Here is a 21,853-nt window from a genome sequence, read left to right as displayed (position 1 = left end):
TTTTTAGATTCCATATATATGTGTTAGCATACGGTATTTGTTTATCTCTTTCTGACTTACTTCACTCTGTATGACAGACTCTAGGTCCATCCACCTCACTGCCAATAACAATTTCATTTCTTTATATGGCTGAGTAATATTCCAATGTATATATGTGCCACATCTTCTTTATCCATTCATATGTCAGTGGACACTTAGGTTGCTTCCATGTCCTGGCTATTGTAAATAGAGCTGCATTGAACATTGTGGTACATGACTCTTTTTGAATTATGGTTTTCTCAGGGTATATGCCCAGTAGTGGGATTGCTGGGTCATATGGTAGTTCTATTTTTATTTTTTTAAGGAACCTCCATGCTGTTCACCGTAGTGGCTGTATTAATTTACATTCCGACCAATAGTGCAAAAGGGTTCCCTTTTCTCCACACCCTCTCCAGCAATTACTGTTTGTAGAATTTTTGATGATGGCCATTCTGACCACTGTGAGGTGATACCTCATTGTAGTTTTGATTTGCATTTCTCTAATGATTAGTGATATTGAGCATCCTTTCATGTGTTTGTTGGCAGTCTGTATATCTTCTTTGGAGAAATGTCTATTTAGGTCTTCTGCCCATTTTTGGATTGGGTTGTTTGTTTTTTTGATATTGAGCTGCATGAGCTGCTTGTATATTTTGGAGATTAATCCTTTGTCAGTTGCTTCATTTGCAAATATTTTCTCCCATTCTGAAGGTTGTCTTTTGGTCTTGTTTATGGTTTCCTTTGCTGTGCAAAAGCTTTTAAGTTTCATTAGGTCCCATTTGTTTATTTTTGTTTTTATTTCCATTTCTCTAGGAGGTGGGTCAAAAAGGACCTTGCTGTGATTTATGTCACAGAGTGTTCTGCCTATGTTTTCCTCTAAGAGTTTTATAGTGTCTGGCCTTCCATTTAGGTCTTTAATCCATTTTGAGTTTATTTTTCTGTATGGTGTTAGGGAGTGTTCTAATTCTATTCTTTTACATGTAGCTGTCCAGTTTTCCCAGCACCACTTATTGAAGAGGCTGTCCTTTCTCTATTGTATATTCTTGCCTCCTTTATCAAAGATAAGGTGACCATATGTGTGTGGGTTTATCTCTGGGCTTTCTACCCTGTTCCATTGATCTATATTTCTGTTTTTGTGCCAGTACCATGCTGTCTTGATTACTGTAGCTTTGTGGTATAGTCTGAATTCAGGGAGCCTGATTCCTCTAGCTCCATTTTTCTTTCTCAAGATTGCTTTGCCTATTCAGGGTCTTTTGTGTTTCCATACAAATTGAGAAAATTTTTGTTCTAGTTCTGTGAAAAATGCCATTGATAGTTTGATAGGAATTGCATTGAATTTGTTGATTGCTTTGGGTAGTATAGTCATTTTCACAGTGTTGATTCTTCCATTCCAAGAACATGGTATATCTCTCCATCTGTTGGTATCATCTTTAATTACTTTCATCAGTGTCTTATACTTTTCTGCATACAGGCCTTTTGTCTACTTAGGTAGGTTTATTCCTAGGTATTTTATTCTTTTTGTTGCAGTGGTAAATGGGGAGGTTTTCTTAATTTATCTTTCACATTTTTCATCATTAGTGTATAGGAATGCAAGAGATTTCTGCGCCTTAATTTTGTATCCTGCTACTTTACCAAATTCATTGATGAGCTCTAGTAGTTTTCTGGTAGCATCTTTAGGATTCTCTATGTATAGTATCATGTAATCTGCAAACAGTGACAATTTTACTTCTGCTTTTCTGATTTGGAATCAAGTCCAGGAAGCGCAGAGAGTCCCATACAGGATAAATCCAAGGAAAAACATGCCAAGACACATATTAACCACACTATCAAAAATTAAATACAAAGAAAAAATATTAAAAGCAGCAAGGGAAAAGGAACAAATAATGTACAAGGGAATCCTCATAAGGTTAACAGATGATCTTTCAGCACAAACTCTGCAAGACAGAAGGGAGTGGCAGGACATATTTAAAGTGATGAAAGGGAAAAACCTACAATCAAGATTACCCAGCGTGCTTGCTTCGGCAGCACATATACTAAAATTGGAACAATACAGAGAAGATTAGCATGATCCCTGTGCAACGATGACATGCAAATTGTGAAGCGTTCCAAATTTCTTTTTAAAGCAGAAACTAACATACCATTGTAAAGCAATTATACTCCAATAAAGATGTTAAAAAAAAAAAAAAGATTACCCAGAAAGGATCTCATTCAGATTGGACAGAGAAATCGAAACCTTTACAGATGAGCAAAAGCTAAGAGAATTCAGCACCAGCAAACCAGCTTTACAACAGGTGCTAAAGGAACTTCTCTAGGTAGGTAACACAAGACAAGGAAAAGACCTACAATAACAAACCCAAAACAGTTAAGTAAATGGTAATAGGAACATACATATCTATAATTACCTTAAATGTAAATGGATTAAATGCTCCAACCAAAAGACATAGACTGGCTGAATGGGTACAGAAACAAGACCCATATATATGCTGTCTACAAGAGACCCACTTCACACCTAGGGACACATGCAGACTGGAAGTGAGGGGATGGAAAAAGATATTCCATACAAATGGAAGTCAAAAGAAACCTGGAGTAGCAATTCTCTTATCAGACAAAATAGACTTTAAAATAAAGACTATTAGAAGAGACAAAGAAGGACACTACATAATGATCAAGGGATCAATTCAAGAAAAAGATATAACAATTGTAAATATTTATGCACCCAACATAGGAGCACCTCAATACATAAGGCAAAGACTAACAGCTATAAAAGGGGAAATCAACAGTAACACAGTAATAGTAGGGGACTTTAACACCCCACTTTCACCAATGGACAGATCAATCAAAATGAAAATAAATAAGGAAACACAAGCTTTAAATGATACATTAAACAAGATGGACTTAATTGATATTTATAAGACATTCCATCCAAAAACAACAGAATACACTTTCTTCTGAAGTGCTCATGGAACATTCTCCAGGATAGATCATATCTTGGGTCACAAATCAAGCCTTGGTAAATTTAAGAAAATTGAAATTGTATCAGGTATCTTTCCCAAGAACAACACTATGAGACTAGATATCAATTACAGGAAAAAAACTGTAAAAAATACAAACACATGGAGGCTAAACAATATGCTACTAAATGACCAAGAGATCACTGAGGAAATCAAAAAATACCTAGAAAAAAATGACAATGAAAACACAACAGCCCAAAACCTATGGGATGCAGCAAAAGCAGTTCTAAGAGGGAAGTTTATAGCAATACAATCCTACCTCAAGAAACAAGAAAAATTTCAAATAACAACCTAACCTTATATCTATAGCAATTAGAGAAAGAAGAACAAAAAACCCCAAAGTTAGCAGAAGGAAAGAAATCATAAACATCAGATAAGAAATAAATGATAAAGAAATGAAGGAAACAGTAGCAAAGATAAATAAAACTAAAAGCTGGTTCTTTGAGAAGATAAACAAAATTGATTAACCATTAGCCAGACTCATCAAAAGAAAAGGGAAAAGACTCAAATCAACAGAGTTAGAAATGCAAAAGGAGAAGTAACAACTGACACTGCAGAAATACAAAGGATCATGAGAGATTACTACAAGCAACTACATGCCAATAAAATGGACAACCTGGAAGAAATGGACAAATTCTTAGAAAAGCACAACCTTCTGAGACTGAATCAGGAAGAAATAGAAAATATGAACAGACCAATCACAAGCACTGAAATTGAAACTGTGATTAAAAATCTTCCAACAAACAAAAGCCCAGGACCAGATGGCTTCACAGGTGAATTCTATCAAACATTTAGAGAAGAGCTAACACCTATCTTTCTCAAACTCTTCCAAAATATAGCAGAGGGAGGAACACTCCCAAGCTCATTCTATGTGGCCACCATCACCCTGATACCAAAACCAAAGAAAGATGTTACAAAAAAAGAAAACTATAGGCCAGTATCACTGATGAATATAGATGCAAAAATCCTCAACAAAATACTAGCAAAGAGAATCCAGCATCACATTAAAAGGATCATACACCACGATCAAGTGGGGTTTATTCCAGGAATGCAAGGATTCTTCAATATACACAAATCAATCAATGTGATGCACCATATTAACAAACTGAAGGATAAAAAACCATATGATCATCTCAATAAATGCAGAAAAAGCTTTCAGCAAAATTCAACACCTATTTATGGTAAAACCTGTCCAGAAAGTAGGCATGGAGGGAACTTTCCTCAACATAATAAAGGCCATATATGACAAACCCACAGCCAACGTTGTTCTTAATGGTGAAAATCTGAAACCATTTCCACTAAGATCAGGAACAAGACAAGGTTGCCCACTCTCACCACTGTTATTCAACATAGTTTTGGAAGGTTTAGCCACAGCAATCAGAGATGAAAAAGAAATAAAAAGAATGCTCATTGTTTTTAGACTGGGCTCAAGCATCACCTCCTCCAAGGAAGCCTTCCTTCAGACATCTCTCCTTCCATCAGACTATTTAGAAAACTTGACATCAGGGGCTATGTCTAATTGATTCTTTTATCACAAGTACCTAGAATAGGTAGATAGTCAATACATACATCTATATTATTTTCCTACAGCCGCTGTAACACATTACTACAAATTTGGTAGCTTAGAATGATCCAGATTTCTCTCACCAGTTCTGGAGGCCAGAAGTCTGAAATCAATTTCACTGAGCCAAAATCAAGATGTTGGCAGGGCTGCGCTCTCCCTGAAGTCTCTAAGGAAGAATTCGTTCCTTCCTTCTTATTATGTTGGTGGGGGCTGGTGTTCCTTGGCTTGCGGCTGCATCACTCCAGTCTTTACCTCTGTGATCACATTCCCTTCTCCTCTTCTGTCATCTCCCTCTTCCTCCCTCTTATAAGGACACTTGTGCTTGCATTTAGGGACCACCGTGTAATCCAGGGTAATCTCCCCATCTCAAGATCCTTAATTTAATGACATCTGAAAAGGCTTTGCTATGTAAGGTAAAATCCACAGATTCTAGGTATTAGCACATGGACCTGTTGGGGGCCATTATTCAGCCTACCTACCTCGTAGGTCACATACTGCATAAATTTCTGTGAAGTAAAGCACTGGCTCCCCTTCCTAGGATACTGTCCTTAAAGTTACTCCCTAGGAGTTGTGTTCTCTGTCACTTCTGTATGAAAGTACTTTGGTCCTTAACAAACTGTACCTCCTTGAGCTAAATCCACCTTGAGCAACCTGCTTCGTGTGCAGATCCACCTGGTGGCCAGAAGTCCTCATGAAGTTCATTCAAGCTGTTATGATGGCCCTCTTCCCAGTCCTACTGCTGAATATATGACCTTGAACAAAACTGTTAGATAAGCAGAATCGCTCTGCCCTGATGTCAGGAGACCAGGTGTCCAGCCTCTTCATCTTGTGGGACCAGGGATGAGAATTCCCCCTCTCTGGGCTTCAGTTTCCCAATTCATACAAACCCTTCCCAATTCAGCCATGCTCGTTCCCCACATCTTCACAACTTTCTCCCTCTTGTCACAAAAGAACACACACTATGTGATTCCACTTACAGGGCTCAGTTACAGGCAACGCTAGATTATATTGTTTAGGTGGTGAAACTATAAAGCAACTTAGGAAATGATTATCAGAGAAGCTAGAATAACGGTTCTGTGTGGTGAGGGGACAGAGGATTTGGGGGGCCGGCAATTTTCTATTTCTTGACCTACATGGTAGTTACCTGGGCATTTGCTTCATAATTCTTTGCCAATTTGCTTTATTTACTTCTGTTTAATTTTTAATTTTGGAAATTTTCAAACATTCTCCAAAGTAGAGACAATAGTATGATAAACCCCAGCTTCAACGATTGTCTGCTTTTTTGTGTCACGTATGCATGCCTCCCAATTTGGGGGAGCATTCGGCACTTTAAAGCCAATTCCAGGCGTTACATCACTTGACCCACAAATGCCTCAGTGTGTACAGGTACATCTTATGCATGTTTTATACTTGTATAATATATGTATTATACCAACATACATATATGTAATATAGTAAATAAATTTGATCACAGTAAAAGTACAAAGGAGGTAATGGAGCTAGCTTGGAAGGCAGAAATCCTATGCAGGGAAAGGGCTGTGTGTGTGTGTGCACATGCACATGTGTGTGGAGGCCACGTGTCCACAGCAGGATGTCTGCTTTGGGGTGGAGGAGTAGCTATTCCATTGGCTTAGCCGGGGGGTCATAGTCATGGCTCCCAGCGATGGACCTGGGCATTTATTACTATTTTTGTTTGTTTGTTTTGACCGCACCACGTGGCATGCGGAACTTCCCTAAACAGGGATTGAACCCATACCCCCTGCATTGGAAGCTGCATTGGTTAAGGAGTCTTAACCACTGGACCACCAGGGAAGTCAAGAGCTGGGCATTTAAATGAGCACAGTGACCTCTGGGAACCTTGAAGAGCTGTAAGCCTTGGGATCGCAAGGGATCTTGGTGGGCTGGATAAATCACGCATGAGCTCCAAGTCCGTCTTTTCATTTCTGTCTGCCCAGCACCCAGCAGAGCTGCCCAGAGTAAGACCTCAATAATTGTTAAATGAATAGATGACTGTGGAAGAGGATGGCTCTGAAGAACCCCGCAGTTTGGAGGAGGCTCAGAGAGTTTCTCATGGTGTTAAGCACACTGCCTTGTTCTTGGAGAGAGGAGGGATGTGGTGAGCTCCTTCGTGGAAGGGGGGCAACCCCACGCTGCCGGTGGGAAGGAGGCTGTTGGTTATCAACAGAAGTGGGTGGGGACATAGAGGCAAACATCTGTGCCCCTAACATGAGCCCTAATCTGTCCTATTGTTGGAGAAATCTGGAATCCGGTCTAGAGCTGGTATAAGTGGTTAAGGTCCAAGTCCTGTAAAGTAGAGGTAGGAATGGGGATCTGCAGAGACTTCTCAGACTCTGGTCTGCAGTCTAAGTCTAGGTATTGCCAGGCCCCCTTTACACATCTCTTGAGCTCCTGGGCACACCATAAGAGGCTGATGGAAGAGGTCCACATAGGATCTCACAAGTTCCTTTGGTCAAAACTTGCCCATTCTCCAAGTTTACTCAAGTCTTCCTCTTCCGGAAATTCCTAGTGCACAGCAAGCCCTCATCCTCTCCTCCAACTCACAGCGTTTGCCCTGGCTGTTCCCTCTGCTAGGAATGTTTTTCCCTCCGTTTCTCATGTGGTTTCCTGCCTCACGATCTTTAAGTTCCTGTTTGCATATCTCCTCACTAGAGAGATCTTCCATGAGCATCCTATGTAAACCAGATAGCAACCCCACCTCTACCCTGGTCCTTCCGTCTCCTGTACTCTGCTTCTGTTTCTTCCTAACCCATATTGTCTGTCTCCCTACCACTTAGAGCTCCCAGAATATAAGCTCTATGGAGGCAGGGAGTTTGTCTGTTCTCTTCGGACTTGTGTTTCCAGGGCCTAGAGCAGTACTTGGCACGTAGTGGGGGCTCACTTCCTATTTGTTGAATGACTGATGTCTGGTCTGTGCAGCTCACTTAACATTTTGTTCTCTTTCACATCTTGTCTTCCCAGCTGGACTCCTTGAGGGCATGGATGAAGTCTGTTCTTGTTTCAATCACCTCTTATTCATCCCATTGGTGAGGGAGGGATTCCTGCCCTAGGGCTAGGGAGATGGCCAAACACACAACACTGGGCAGATGAGATCAACAGCTGTTTCTCAATCACATGTACTCATAGCCTGGGTGGAAGAGAACATTGCACACCATACAAGACCACACGGGGCTGCACTGGGCAGCTGAATGAACAAGGAGGGGCTGTGCAAGGCAGGCTTTGTAGTTTCAAGAGGGTGGGGTGAACCCTGGTTCCCACAGGAAGATGTGATTGGCTTGTTTGAATAATTCCATGAACTGGGGGGAACGGAGACCCACTACTCAGGAAGAGCAGGAACTGTGCCTGGTCAGTTTGATAAGGAGCGTGGTTTGGCTGGCATATCTTATCCACAGGAGCAGTGTGGAGGGGAACTTGCAATTAGACCATTGGAGGCCCTTCTGCTTTTCCCAGTTGTTGAGGAAGCACAGAATATTGGGCCTCATACCACAGTTTCTCTCCAGTGTATGTGCTTGGACAGCATTCAGTGGCCAGTCTTGGGCATCTTGGTGTGTCTCTCTGCTGAGCCCAACTTTGCCGTTCGCTCCTGGTTTGTCCTGGCATCTCAGCCCTGTTATGGTCCAACCAGTTGCAGGCCACTGACTCCTCCTCCTGGAGCCTGGCTCAGCTTATCCATGTCCCTGGGCCTTCTTCCTACCTCCTCGCGGCCCAGTCTTCTGGGTGGGGTGCTCCCTTCTTTTCTCTGATGACTTGTGTTTTCTCTCCATGTCTGTGGCTGGCCCTGCGTGCATCTCCTTCTCGCCTGCCAGCTGGCGGTGTGACAGCTCCCAGCGTCCTCCCAGAAGGACTGCACTCCTCTTGCGAGCAGCTTCAGGGGGCATGTTTCTGTGCAGCCCGTGGAGAGAGTCCAGCTGAAGCTTGAAAGCCGAGGAGCCCAGCGGCATTTCCTGGGTGGATCACTGCGTCTGCCCACGTGTGTCGGCCTGATTGTTTTGCCATCCTCGGGAGTCAAACCCTGGAGGCCTTTGGTTCTAACCAGTGAAGGCATTGCCGTGTGGCAGCCATGGAAATGCACCTCCAGAGCTCCTTCTGGGCCCCAGCTGGTGCACCCCAAGATAGATGTTTGCTACCTTTACACCGAGGCTGTGCTTCCCAGCCATCTGAGCGCTCCGGGGACACTCAGGCAGGCCCGCTCCCGGGAAACTTGGCGCCCTGGCTGGGCCTCGTCAGAGCACCGTACACAGCCCCAGACCTTCCTTCCTTTTCTCTCTCCTTCATGGGGTCAGACTTGCATTACTGTCTCATGCCTTCCCCAGCCTGTGCCTGCTTCCCTCCTATCTTCCCTCGTGGGCTTTTCGCATAATCTGCCTAATTCCTGTCTTGGTGTCTGCTTGCTGGAGGACCCCGAACGATGAGGCTACTGTGGAGTGAAAGTCTTAAACAGTCCCAAGGTCCCCATGGCACGTGGCACCCCAGGAGTTGACTTTGCTCTTTGGGCTCTGAAGGAGGGGTGTCTATCACAGTCATTCAAAGCAGGGCTTTAGATATCACTTATAATACACATGAATTTATTTACAAAACAGAAACAGACTCACCGACATAGAAAACAAACTTATGGTTACCTAAAGGGAAAAGGAGAGGGGGAGGGATAAATTAGGAGTATGGAATTAACAGATACACACTATTATATATGAAATAGGGAAGTCACAAGGATTTACTACATAGTACAGGGAACAGTATTCACTATCTTATAACAACTTATAATGGAAAAGAATCTGGAAAACACTATATATATAACTGAATCATTTTGCTGCACACCTGAAACTAACACAAAACTGTCAATCAACTCTACTTCAATTTAAAAAAAGGCTTTAGGACCAGACATGGAATCAAACTCAATTAGGTCAAACTCTTGAGCTGACATGGAATCTGAGGTGAGTCTTGTGGCCACTTCATGCCTCAGTTTCCAAAGCTGCAAAATGGGGTTGTAAGAATTAACTGTGATGATCCAGTATTTACTTATGGAAGATGGATTTGAAAACTGAGCACCTACAAGCACCCAGCCCTTCTTAAAGTGAGGTCCAGGGACCTCTGGGGTCCCCGAGGACATTTCAAGGCGTCTGCAAGATCAAAAGTACTTGAAAATAATACGAACATGTTTGCACTCTCATTCTCTCACAAGCCTACAGTGGCGTTTTCCAGAAACTACATGACATGGGGTATCGCAGCAGATTAAACGCAGCTATGAGAATCCAGCTGTCTTCTGTGAAGCCAGATATTACAGAGCTTTGCAAAAATGTAAAACAGTGCCTTTTTCTCACTATTTAAAAAACAATCTGGGTTGCTTTCTTTTTCCCCAAGCACATTATTTTATGTTAATGTGTAATGGGTTTATTGTTGTTTAAAATGAATTAATTAGTATTTTAAAAATTTCTCAGCTCTACCCTCTAGCATGGCAGATATCACTGGATACCACACCCACAGAGAGACAAAAGCTTTTTGAGGTTCACGAGGATTTTTCAGAATGCAAAGACACTCCTAGATCAAAAGACGTGGAAACCGCTGCTCTGCTCAAAGGAACTTAAGGGCTTTAGAACACTGCCTCTGCTGACCGGCCTCCTGGACTCAGTTTCCCAGCGGGGCAGATCTCCCAAGGAAGACGGCTTCTCCAGAGAAACTCTGAGTCAGAAGAGAAGCAGTCAGACCTGGGTTCAAATATGCCAGCCCCGTTACCTTGTAGTGGTGCAGTCTTGGGCAAGTAAGTCATTGAAGTTCTCTGATCTTCAGTTTCTGCCCCTGCAAAACAGAGGTGTCTTGTGAGGTGTTTGCCACCATACCGGGCACTTGCCATGTGCTTGGTGACTGTTGGTCTGTCCTTGCTTCTCCAGGACAAGGGCACTGTAGCTGGGCATCAGCAGACGGAGGATAACTGCTGAAGGAGAGATGCTTTCCAATCCACTGTTACTGAACTTAGCTGCCTCTGCGGTTCTCTAACACGCTCCCAGGTGCTGCCATTGGTGCTAAACCAGAGGCTGCATTTTGAGAACCACTGACGTGGGCCTTTAACAGTTCAAACCTTGCAGGTGGTTAAAAAGTATTTTATCTCCTGGTATTTAATGGAATCCAGGTCCTGGGAGGTTCTTGGAGGGGAAAGGGCCCCTGGCAGTGAGAGCTTCCAGAAAGAGATGAGAGGGGGCCTCTGGGCAGCCTCATTAACTCTTCCTTGGGATTTCCATGAACAAATCCTTTGCTCATGGTCTCTCCCTTGGAAAGCCCATCCTGCCAGTAGAGACGGGAAAGTGATGGGCCCCGGTCAACGGGGTATGACGGTCACTCAGCTCTCCGCAGCCCTCGTCTGTTTCAGGTGGGTCTGCTTCCTCCCTCTTGCCTTCCCCCATCTTCTTTCTCCCTTCCTTTCATCCTATTTCTTCCCCTTTCAACCCAGGAGTTAGTGGTTAAAAATCGATGACTTGACACCCCTCCAGAGATGCCCCCAGAGTCACTGGGGCCTGAGAAAAGTGGCTCTTAGCGGCCAAGCTACCAGCTGCCCCCATGAGGGTGAGGTTGGGGGTCCTCCCCAAACCACATCCTTGTTTCTCCTTAACACTTAGAATTCTTTCTCCTTTTTTCTCAGAGCCAGCTTTCGCAGTCCTAAGCCATCCCCCAATGAACACTTCCCTTCAAAGCCAGCCCCTCACTTTGGGAAAGGTATTTTTTTCCATAAGCAAATGTTTCCCCCAGCTGGGGGAGAGGAGTTCCCCGTGCATCTGTGAAAGCCAGAGGCAGAAAACAAAGGGCAGAAGTGAGTACCATCCTCCTGCAATAACCCACCCACTTCTACCAAAGGCTTCCCTTGCTGGCAGTGTGGAGATGGACCTGTTCAGGCCACTGCAATTCGAGAGACACCAGGATGGATGGGAAGTGGGCTCCAGCAGGTAGAACGCAAGATCAGGGCCCCGTGTAGGGGGCCGACTATTTCTTATTCAACCGTATTACTTACACAGGCTTCAGTTTGCTCATGAGTAAGAGATCGGAAGAATGATATCTACTGAAAAGTGTTGTCATGGGAATTAAATTACTCGCCATATCAAAAGCACCATCTGAAGGAGTGACCTGTGCTCACCCCAGCGACAGCATCCATGCCTCCACCCACCGCCCCGATTCCTCAGCTCCGAAGGAACCAGAGTGATGGGCAATTACTGGAGGAGGCAGTGAGTGGAGTGAAAATCACTTCTCTCTGGGGTCAGAAGACCAGTTCTAGTCTCTTAGTCAAGCACTAAGGAGCTAGTTAGCACGCCTGACTAGCAAGGTCATGAACTCTTTGGTGCTTCTCTGCTCTTCAACATGGGTATGAGAACCACACCAGACTAAGATCCGGGCTCCCTTTGGACAGGAGGAAGCCCCAGAAACCTGGGAAGTGCCCCTCAGTGGCGGACCCCATTTTTCCCCGCTAGTTGGTGACCAGGCCCAGGGGCAGCTGGTCTGGGAGGGCTGGGCCTGTCCGCACTTGCCCTTGAATTAACAGCCGGGCAGCTGCATCACATTCCTTCCCTGGTCCGGCTAGGAGGCCTCACGCCCTGGGCTGGGAGCCCAGTGGGGGCTTTTGCTGAAGAGACATTTTGGACTTTCTCCGTGCAACGCCCAGCTTTGATTTATTTCCTGTCCTGGCTGGTATTCCGCTGACCTGATCCTGTAAGCACATAATTACATTATTGGCATAGGATGAACCACAGTACACAATGTGTCCTGCTGGCGAGGATGAGGGTACAGCGCAGCTTCAGCAGAAGGAAGTGGAGAGAGGCGAGGCAGGGCAAACCGTACGTGCAGGCACCTGGACTGGGGCGCTGGAGGAGGTCTTCGATGTCTTCTGGGCACCCCCATCTGCGAGGGTGAAGAAACTGACACCCAGGGAGAGGGAGCGACTCGGCTGGGAAATGCACTCCATTAATCACAGCTCAAGGGGCTCCAGTGTCCCCACTACGTTCAGTAGGCCTTGGCAGGAATGACAGCATTGGGGAAAGGAGGAGAGACGTTTCCACGGGCAGGAATCCAAGCGAGGGGACATAGAGCAAACCGCCCACTCTGAAGGCTTAGGACCTGCGTGGCTGAGCAGCCCCAAAGGCCCAGCCAGCGTCCAAGACCATGTGGAAACCTCACTGGGTTACACCTTAGCCATGGCAGGACAAGGGCCCAGCCCACCGCAAAGCACACGCAGGCCTGCGCTGTCGGGGCTCGGGGCCCGCAGTGCCAAGGGCTCTGGTTGCTCTGATCTTGGTGACGCCACATTGCAGGCTCGTCTGGACTCTGAGCCTTTGCTCCTGGGGTTCATCCTATTCCCTCCAACTGTGCTGTGGGGCTCACCTCTAGCGCTGCCCTTTGCAGACCTCTGTCATGTTGGAACCTGCTGTGTGGCCATCATTTGCTTGGATGAGGTAGAGGTTACCCCTATTGTCTCTGCTCTGAACTTGCTCAGGCAGCAGCTTGAGCGGATCCATTTCTGCGCCCCTCGTGCCCAGCAAAGGGCCTGACACCAGGATGCTCAAGACGTTGTCGATGTGAACAGTCATGCAGGTGGGGCATGGGGTGACGGGAAGCCGTCTGAACATTCTGGGGCAGGGTCAGTGGGGAAGCCATGTGCCTTGCTGAGGAGTTGAAGGATGCAGGGGTATCACTGCTTGATTTCCCCTGCTCCCTGGCATCTGGGGATGAGGAGGGTCTGCCCCTGGAGACCCAGGAGGCCCCAGGTGCGAGGAGTAGGGGATGATGAGGCTGGTAGCCAGGCAGGTTATCTGAGCAGATGGCAGAGCTCGGTGCTCATGAAAGCCAACTCCCCCTGCTTTTGTCCTCTGGTTCTGGACACCCAGGTGTGCTTCCTCCTGGCCAGAGGGCTCTGCTGTACCCACGTCTCCCTGCTGTCTGCACGCTGGCCGTGCCCAAGCCTCCTGGCCATCTTTCCCACTCTCGGAGTCCTGAGTGGTCCTGGAGAGAGCCGTGTGGATGCTCTGACTCTTCACCTGCTTGGCTTCTCGCTGCTGCTCTTGCTGACTCCCTGCTGCACTTCCCAGAGCCTCTGGTCCAAATGTTTTCCACTTCCTGGAGGCCCCAAACACACATCAGTCTGAACTGCGCTCAGCTGATGACCTCATCTGCTTCAGGGAGACTGGAATCACACAAAGTAAACTTCTCTGAATTCCATCCCCTCTGCATCAGTTTTTCTGTGTCCTCACCCATACTCCCCTCCTTTTCTCTCATCTCCTGGAAAAGCACCCTTCCCCCTCTGCCTCCATCCTACCTCCTCCCGTGAGTCCCCTCTCGCTTTCCCAATTGTTTCTTGGTCTACAAGAGGATGGTTTCATCCATCCTTAAAATATGATTCCTCAACCCAGCCGATCCTCAGGCTTCTGCCCCATGTTTCTCCTTCCTGTTACCACTGAGCTTGGTAGAGGTTTAGTCCAAACACCTCCAACCCTTCACCTTCCTCTCACTCCTCAACCCTCACAATCATGTTTTCAACCCAGAACTCAACTGAAAATATGCACGTAGAAAAATAATATATTGTGAGTTGGAAAATGCAGATGATAAAACAGGATGTACAGGTTTTTTACAGCCCATTTTTTTTACAGATCCTACGAATTTTGCTGCATCCTACAAATTTTGCTGAGTTGTATTTTCATTTACTTCAAGGTATTTTTTAATTTCCCTTGAGACTTCCTTTTTGACCCATGGGCTGTTTAGAAGTGTATTGTTTAATTCCCAAATTATTTGGGCTTTTCCCAGTAGCTTTCTGTTATTGATTTCTAGTTTAATTTTGATGTGATACAAGAATACATACTGTCTGGTTTCTGTTCTTTTAAATTTGTGAAGGTATAGTTCATGCCCGGAATATGGTCTCTCTTGATGAATGGTCCACGTGCACTTGAGATGAGTGTGTGTTTTGAATAAAGTGTTCTGAAAATGTCAGTTACGTCAAGCTGATTGATAATGTTCTTCATGTCATCTGTTCCTAGCAATCACTGAGAGAGGAGTGTTAAGGTCTCCAGCTATAATTGCTTCGCCTTTCAGATCTATCAGTTGTTGCTTTATGTATTCTGAATCCATATTGTTAGGTTCATACAGGTTTAGGAATGTTATATCTTTTTAGAGAACTGACCTCTTTATTATTATGTAGTATCCCTCTCTATCCCTGATAATCTTCTTTAAAGTCCACTTTATCCAAAATTAATATAAATACTCATGTTTTCTTTGAATTAATATTTTCCTGGTATATTTTTCTCCATCCCTCTTTTTTTTTAACCTATTCATGTTTTTATATTTCGAGTGTTTATTTTAGACAGCATATAGTTGAAGCTTGATTTTTTTTAAATCCCGTCTTTTTAAGTCTTTTAACTGGTGTGTTTATACTATTTGGATTTAAAGTGATTATTGATATATTTGGATTAAAATCTATCATTTTTCTGGCTGTTTTCTTTTTTTTATATTCTTTGTTTCTTATTTCCTCCATTTTTTGCCTTCTTTGGTTTTAATTAAACACTTTTATGATTCCATTTTATCTTCTCTATTCATTTATTATTTGCACTTCTCTCTAACTTTTCTAGTGGTTTCCTTAGGGCTTACAATATACATTTTTAGATAATTTGAGTCCATATTTTATCACTATACAATATTTTATCTTAATACTCTAGTATCACTTCACGTGTAGTGAAAGAACCTTATAACAGAATGCTCCTCATTCCTTCCTCCTTTGTGTCACTGCGGACATATGTTTCCATTTACATATGACATAAACACCAATATATCATTGCTGTTATTGCTTTACACAGTTATTTTTTTCAAGAAACTACAAATAAGAAAAATATTATAGTTTACCTTTATCCCATTTCCAATACTTTTCATTTCCTTGGGTAGATCTACGTTTCTCACCTTAACAATATTCCTTCTGCCTGAAGAACTTCTTTTGCCCTATTTTGTATAGTGGCCTGCTGGCAGTGAAATCCCTGTTTTTGTTTGAGAAAGTCTCCATTTCTCCTTCACTTTTCTAGCATATTTTCACTGGATATAGAATTCTAGGTTGACAGGATTTTTTTTTCTTTCAGTACTTTAAAGGTGTTCCTCCCTTGTCTTCTTGCTTGCATGGTTTCTGAAGAGAAAACGGCCATATCCTTGTTCCTCTGTAACTAAGGTTTTTGTTTGTTTGTTTTCTCTCCCTCTGCAGCTGTTTTCAGGCCTTTGTCTTTGTTTTTTTGCCTCTGGAGCTCCCCCATCTGTATGCTGACGACTATTTACTTACTATCATTATTACCAGATGCTTGTTAGCCTGGTGGTAGGGTGTGGAGGACAGGGAGCCTTCTCTAATTTTCTACTGAAGTCTCAGTCTTTGGAGTATGCAGAGCATACTGTATCTTGGGATGTAGCCTTAGCAATGGCTTCTGTCCCTCCTCCCCTATTTTATCCGTCTACCCCTATTCCTTTCCCTTGCAGCAGCGAATAGCCTCCAGCATCTTCAATCACTGAAGGGAACATTCCAGCAGATTAAGTTTGAGTTTTTTTCCCCTAAATGAGACCTGGAGGCTGGAGCTGGGTAGAGTGGCCTCTGGCAATATACACTCCCTTGCAGTTTAAACCCTTTGTTCTGTGAGGAAGAAAGGCCTCTGTGGAGTTTCAACTGTGCCTGCCATTCCCTTTGTGCAGCCAATGTCTCTAAATTTTCCACATCCTTCCTGTGAGAGCCTGGTAGGTTTCCTGGAGAAAAGGCTGGGAATCTCTGCCCCCCATGACTACAGCCCCATACTCTCATATTAGTCCATATCTGGCCTCCAGCAAATCACTAAAACTTATAGTTTAATGCTTCTACCGGGGCTTCCCTGGTGGCGCAGTAGTTGGGAATCCGCCTGCCAATGCAGGGGACACGGATTCTGGACCTGGTCTGGGAGGATCCCACATGCTGCAGAGCAGCTGAGCCCATGAGCCACAGCTGCTGAGCCTGCGCTCTGAAGCCCACGAGCCATGACTGCTGAGGCCCCCAAGTTGCTCCGCAATAGGGGAAGCCACCACAGTGGGGGGCCTGCGCACTGCGGCCAGGAGTGGCCTCCACTTGCCACAACTAGAGAAAAACCCGTGGACAGCAACGAAGACCCAACGCAGCCAAGAATAAATAAAATAAAATAATTTAATTTAAAAAAATGCTTCTACCAGTTTATATGGTATGCAGTGTCTTCTGTGCCCAGATAAGCAAATTCTCAGGTCCTGTGTCTCCCTACAGGCACCTGTCTCTCTTCAAGATGGCTGTTTGTCCTGTGACTTCAGTTCTCTGATAGGTTCACAAAAAGTCATTAATGTGATGCCAGGTCACCTTTTATCTTTTTTTTTTTTTTTTGCGGTACGCGGGCCTCTCACTGTTGTGGCCTCTCCCGTTGTGGAGCGCAGGCTCAGCGACCTTGGCCCACGGGCCCAGCCGCTCCGTGGCATGTGGGATCCTCCTGGACCGGGGCACGAACCCGCGTCCCCCGCATCGTCAGGTGGACTCTCAACCACTGCGCCACCAGGGAAGCCCCCACCTTTTATCTTTTTGTAACAGTGGGGGATGATCTTTTATTCTGTGTGTGTTCTCTTCATATCCTAGAGATATATGTTCTCAAAAAAAAAATCTGTATATATATATATACAAGGAAATGTGTCGCCTCATTATCTGTAGTATAAAGAAAGCCTGAAAACAACACAAATGCCCCTTAAGAAGGAAGCATAAACAAAGCATGACACAGCCACAGAACGGAATATTAGGCACCGTATCGTAATAGGAATGAGATGTTCAGCAGTTAAAAGGAATGTGCTGATGTGGAAAATTCTTTTCATTGAATCTTATTTTCTACAGTTTAAACATTTTTACCATGTGATCCACTTTAGAGCTCCTTCCAAATATGTCTGGACCCACGAAGTCCATCTGGACCCGTGATAGAAATAGACATCCCCATCCCCTTTGAAATTTGTTCGTGAGCTTTGCTTTGGCCAATATACATCAGTGAGGGAATTTCACTGGGTTTCAGCTGTCACTCACCCCCTTGGCAGAGAAACTTTGTGCAGGGCACAACCTGCCCAACCGTCCACAGCAACCCTGCTGAGAAGATGGAGTCAGTCTGTGGGTACGTAGACCCCAGAAATCACTTGGATGTGGGTTTAGGGCTGCCATTTCGAAATCCCGAATGCCAGAGAGGAAGCAGAGAGAATAGAAGAGACATGTGGGAGACAGACTCCAAAGAAATGAAGACACAGCAGGGCAGAGAGATGGGGCAATGGATGGATGAGGAAGGAGTGTGAAGGATACCCAGGCGGGTACTTCTCCTGGTGTTCAAGTCTCTTGAAGGACTTGGCTCTACTTCATCTCCATGAGCTTTGTGAGAAACTACAATATCTTAAAATAAATCGCTACTTATGTAAGTTCGCTTGAGTGGGTTTCTGCTCTTGCAACCAAACTATCTCTAAGACACGTGCGGTTAAAGTTTTCTTGAACATTTCTTCTGACACTTCCCAGGACAGTCTTCTGCAGGCTCTCCTGCTTTCCTGACCCCTCCGACGCTGACAGCCTCAGAACCTCTCCACGCTGCTCCTGCTGCAAAATTCCCTTCTCTTCACCCCAGCCTGTCCTGCACATTCTTCATGGCCACCCTCCCAAACCCCACCCTCCACCCCGCTAAAGCTGGACAGAATCTCTTTCTCAGCCCTGGATTTATTCCTCTCTTGAAACATTTGTCAGGTTCTGCCTTGCATTAAAGTAGTTTTGGTTATTTTATTTCTGGGGCTAAATGTTAAGCTCCCGAATGATCGTAAGTGTATCTTAGTCATCCCCAGAGGCCTTCAGTGTTTCCTAGATATTTAAATTATTCGGGCTGTTCTTACTCGGTTCTGCTACCTCCTGAAACAAGGGTGGAGGGGAAGAAGCTACCATGAGCTCTCAAAACAAAGGCACATTCTGCCCCCTCTTTCACTGAGCCCTCAAATGATAAAAATGGCAAATACTGATATTTACTCCCTGCCAGCCATTGTTCTAAGGGCTTTTATATTTACTGATGCAAGGAATTAGACTAAATCCCTATAGGGAAGGTAGAGTTATTCTCAATTTGTTGGTGAAGAAACTTGCTCAAGGGCACATAACTGAAGGAAAGAACCAGAATTATTACCCAGATGACCCATCCTCAGGGTCCATGCCTTCAATCACTTCGCCATGGGAAGGGCCTGAGAGAAGGGGGCGGGGCGACCACGCACACACTCTGGTCCATGAAGAGGATGTTAGAAGCCAAGTGCGTGCTCTCGTCAGCAGGGGACTGGAAAGGATGAAGGGAGGATTCCACCCAGAGATCAGGGGTTTCTGAAGGCACAGAGAGGCACATGATTGGTCCATGGAAAAGCTTCACATGCACATACACATATGTATGTGAAGTTGTGTGTGTGTGTGTGTACCTGTGCATTTAGCAGGAGAGAAGTTCAGTGGCTTTCGTAGACTCTCAAAGGCATCTGTGACCTCGTAAAAGATTAGGAAGCACAGTTTAGAGGCAGGTGAGTGAAGAAAGAGGGGGAAAGCAGGAGTGTCATAGAGGATAAGGGAAGAGGGAAGAGGACAGAGACAGAGAAGGGAGGGAAGTGAAAGAAAGAAGAACCATTCCACACACAGCAGTCCTTAGGTGAAGCACGGAGCCCTGTGCTTGTTTCTAAAATACGCCAAGTGCTAAGTGCTCAGGGGAAGGGGTGTGTGTGCAGGTGGATGCTCGTGAGATAACAAGTCCTGGGGACCAAATGACACCATGGCCCACATGCTGCCCTGTTTAACCAACTTCCCCTCTCAAGGCAGAATAGCAGATGAGGGTCTTTATGAAGACACTGAATTAGTCCTGAAGCGCCTTCAGCTGTAGGGATTGGCCTTGCTGGGCGCTGGCACTACTTGGCGGTCCATGTGCTTGGGGACAGATGGGTACCCAATATGGATAACACTCCACCACTCCATCCCCTACTCACTCATACTCCATCGCTCTGCAGTTAACCAATCAGCTTGAAACAATAATAGCAGGTCTGTCCTGCCCGCCCTCTTTAATGTCTCTCTTTGGAACATTGGATCTTTCCAAGGATGCCACCATCTTGCTCCAAGGGTTAGTACAGAACAGTGGTTGAGAGTGTGGGCTCAGGAGTTTAGATTCAAGCTCTGCCACTTGCTCCAGGATCTTGAACAAGTAACTTACCCTCGGTTTTCTCATCTACAAAATTGGGATTGAAATAATTCCAAATGCATGGGGTTGTCTTGTGTATTAAGTACACTTGAACACGTAAAGTCCTCGGGATGTTGCCTGGAACAGGGTATGCACTTGGGAAACTTTAGCTGTTGTCAGTTTGCAAAGCAGCTTGGGGCTCTTCCCTGGGAGGGCACCTCAAAGCCAACCACTTAGCCACGCTCCCTAACCACCAGTGGGGTTGAATGGGATTTCCCAGCCAGATCACTCACTGATTCACGAAACCTGCCCCAAAGCTTTGGGTGAAGAGGACCCTCAGTTACAACAGTCGTAAGAAGAGACCACAGAATTTAGACAATTCTGAAAGAGGAGGGTTATCTGAGCAAGGACAGAATTATGAGATAAAGGGTTTAGCCTCCAAAGAGGACTGCTTTGTGCTTTTGCTTTTTTTTTTTACAGTATCTTTTGTGTGTGTGTGTGTGTGTGTGTGTGTGTGTGTGTGTGGTATGCGGGCCTCTCACTGCTGTGGCCTCTCCCCTTGCGGGGCACAGGCTCCGGACGCGCAGGCTCAGCGGCCATGGCTCACGGGCCCAGCCGCTCCGCGGCATGTGGGATCTTCCCAGACAGGGGCACGAACCCGCGTCCCCTGCATCGGCAGGCGGACTCTCAACCACTGCGCCACCAGGGAAGCCCTACAGTATCTTTTATCACTATAAAAGCAAGATAAGAATGTTGTGGACAACTTGAGACGTACTGCAAAGTTTTAAACTAGCCTCTGTCCAAATTCCTTCATAAAAATTCCATTGCTGTTATCATTTTGTTGTATTTCCGCCCATACTTTTTATATTAAAAATAGTCACTCTCTATCCAGCCCGGTTGGGGGGTTGAACACTATAATATCAGCATTTTATTACATTACCAAAACCTCTTTGCTGACTTCCTGGTAACAATGATGAGTCAAATGGGCTTTATAATTCTTCCTCTTCCCCAAGCGCACAAAATGAGCCAAGGAAAATAGAAAAACACTGAAATGGGAAAAACAGTCCTCAAATTCTCCAGAAACACAGTAGGGCACAGCTTCCTGGCTCACCCTTGGAAAATTGGTAGCTGGTGGAAGATTCTGGTGAGCAGAATTCTGATGTGGCCTCTAACCCACAGAGAAGGCGAGTTGTGAATCAGCAAAGCCTGGGGGATTCTCACAGCATCCCCGAAATGGATGGCGGGAGGGGCTGAAGAGGCCACCCTAGGAGGAGTCATGGAAACACCATTGGCCTGGAGAGGAGGAGTCTCTGACTGCTGCTGCAGGAAATCGGAGAGGCCGGAGAAGTGAACAGAACTTTCCTCATGGCCTCTCCAGGCTCGAGTTTAAATAACCAGCAACCAGCTACCCATCACCACATCGCCTGCCCCCAATCTACCATACATCTACCATAAGTACAGGTCGTCAGAATTCGGGACCAAATAAAAATAATGATATAAGATCTTAGGGAAAAGCAAGGCAGGGAGAAAGAAATAGATGATAAACCTTGAAGAAAGTGAAACAGGAAAATAGAGTATCTGGGATGGAGTGTGGGATTGGACAGAGGGTCAAGGCAACCTTTCAAAGGGAATGGAATTTGCATTAGTCCTGACCAGTGTGAGGGCTTCAGTCAAGCAAAAATCTCCGTCAGTGGTGAAGTCACCCAGGGAGCTTATAAGCAAACAACCACAACAGCAAACTTCACTAGCTGTACTTTGGCTCCACCCTAGGGTTTGGGTTGAGGCCCAGACACCAGTCCTATTTTAAAACTCACCAGGTAATTCTAGAGGATGGAAAGTGTTGAGAAACACTGTTTGAGATGCACATCTTTGCATACAAAACAATTTCTTATTTCAGATTATTAAACTTGCTTCCTAATAAAAGGATGACTGTTCAAATTGTAGGAACACTTTGGGGTTCATGATAAAGACTGCCAGAATATTTCCAAGAAAAGGGTGCAACACATTGTAAAACAACTGTACCCCAATTAAAAAAAAAAGGCTGCAACAACTTCACT

At 45.0% G+C, this 21,853-nt stretch overlaps 1 long non-coding RNA gene and 1 other non-coding gene across 3 annotated transcripts in view; both read left to right on the top strand.

Moving 5' to 3' along the window:
* The window catches only part of LOC132593447 (uncharacterized), a 123,170-nt gene that overhangs the window by 53,133 nt on the left and 48,184 nt on the right, over positions 1 to 21,853 (top strand). The window lies entirely within an intron of this gene.
* On the top strand, positions 2,025 to 2,130 carry LOC115861397 (U6 spliceosomal RNA). The gene has a single exon (XR_004042780.1). It is a non-coding gene; the product is annotated as a U6 spliceosomal RNA (small nuclear RNA).

Source organism: Globicephala melas, chromosome 15, assembly GCF_963455315.2.
Source record: "Globicephala melas chromosome 15, mGloMel1.2, whole genome shotgun sequence".
NCBI classification, from domain to species: Eukaryota; Metazoa; Chordata; class Mammalia; order Artiodactyla; family Delphinidae; genus Globicephala; species Globicephala melas.
The sequence above is the reverse complement of the archived record's forward strand: the minus strand, read 5'-3'. Positions and strand labels throughout refer to the sequence as shown.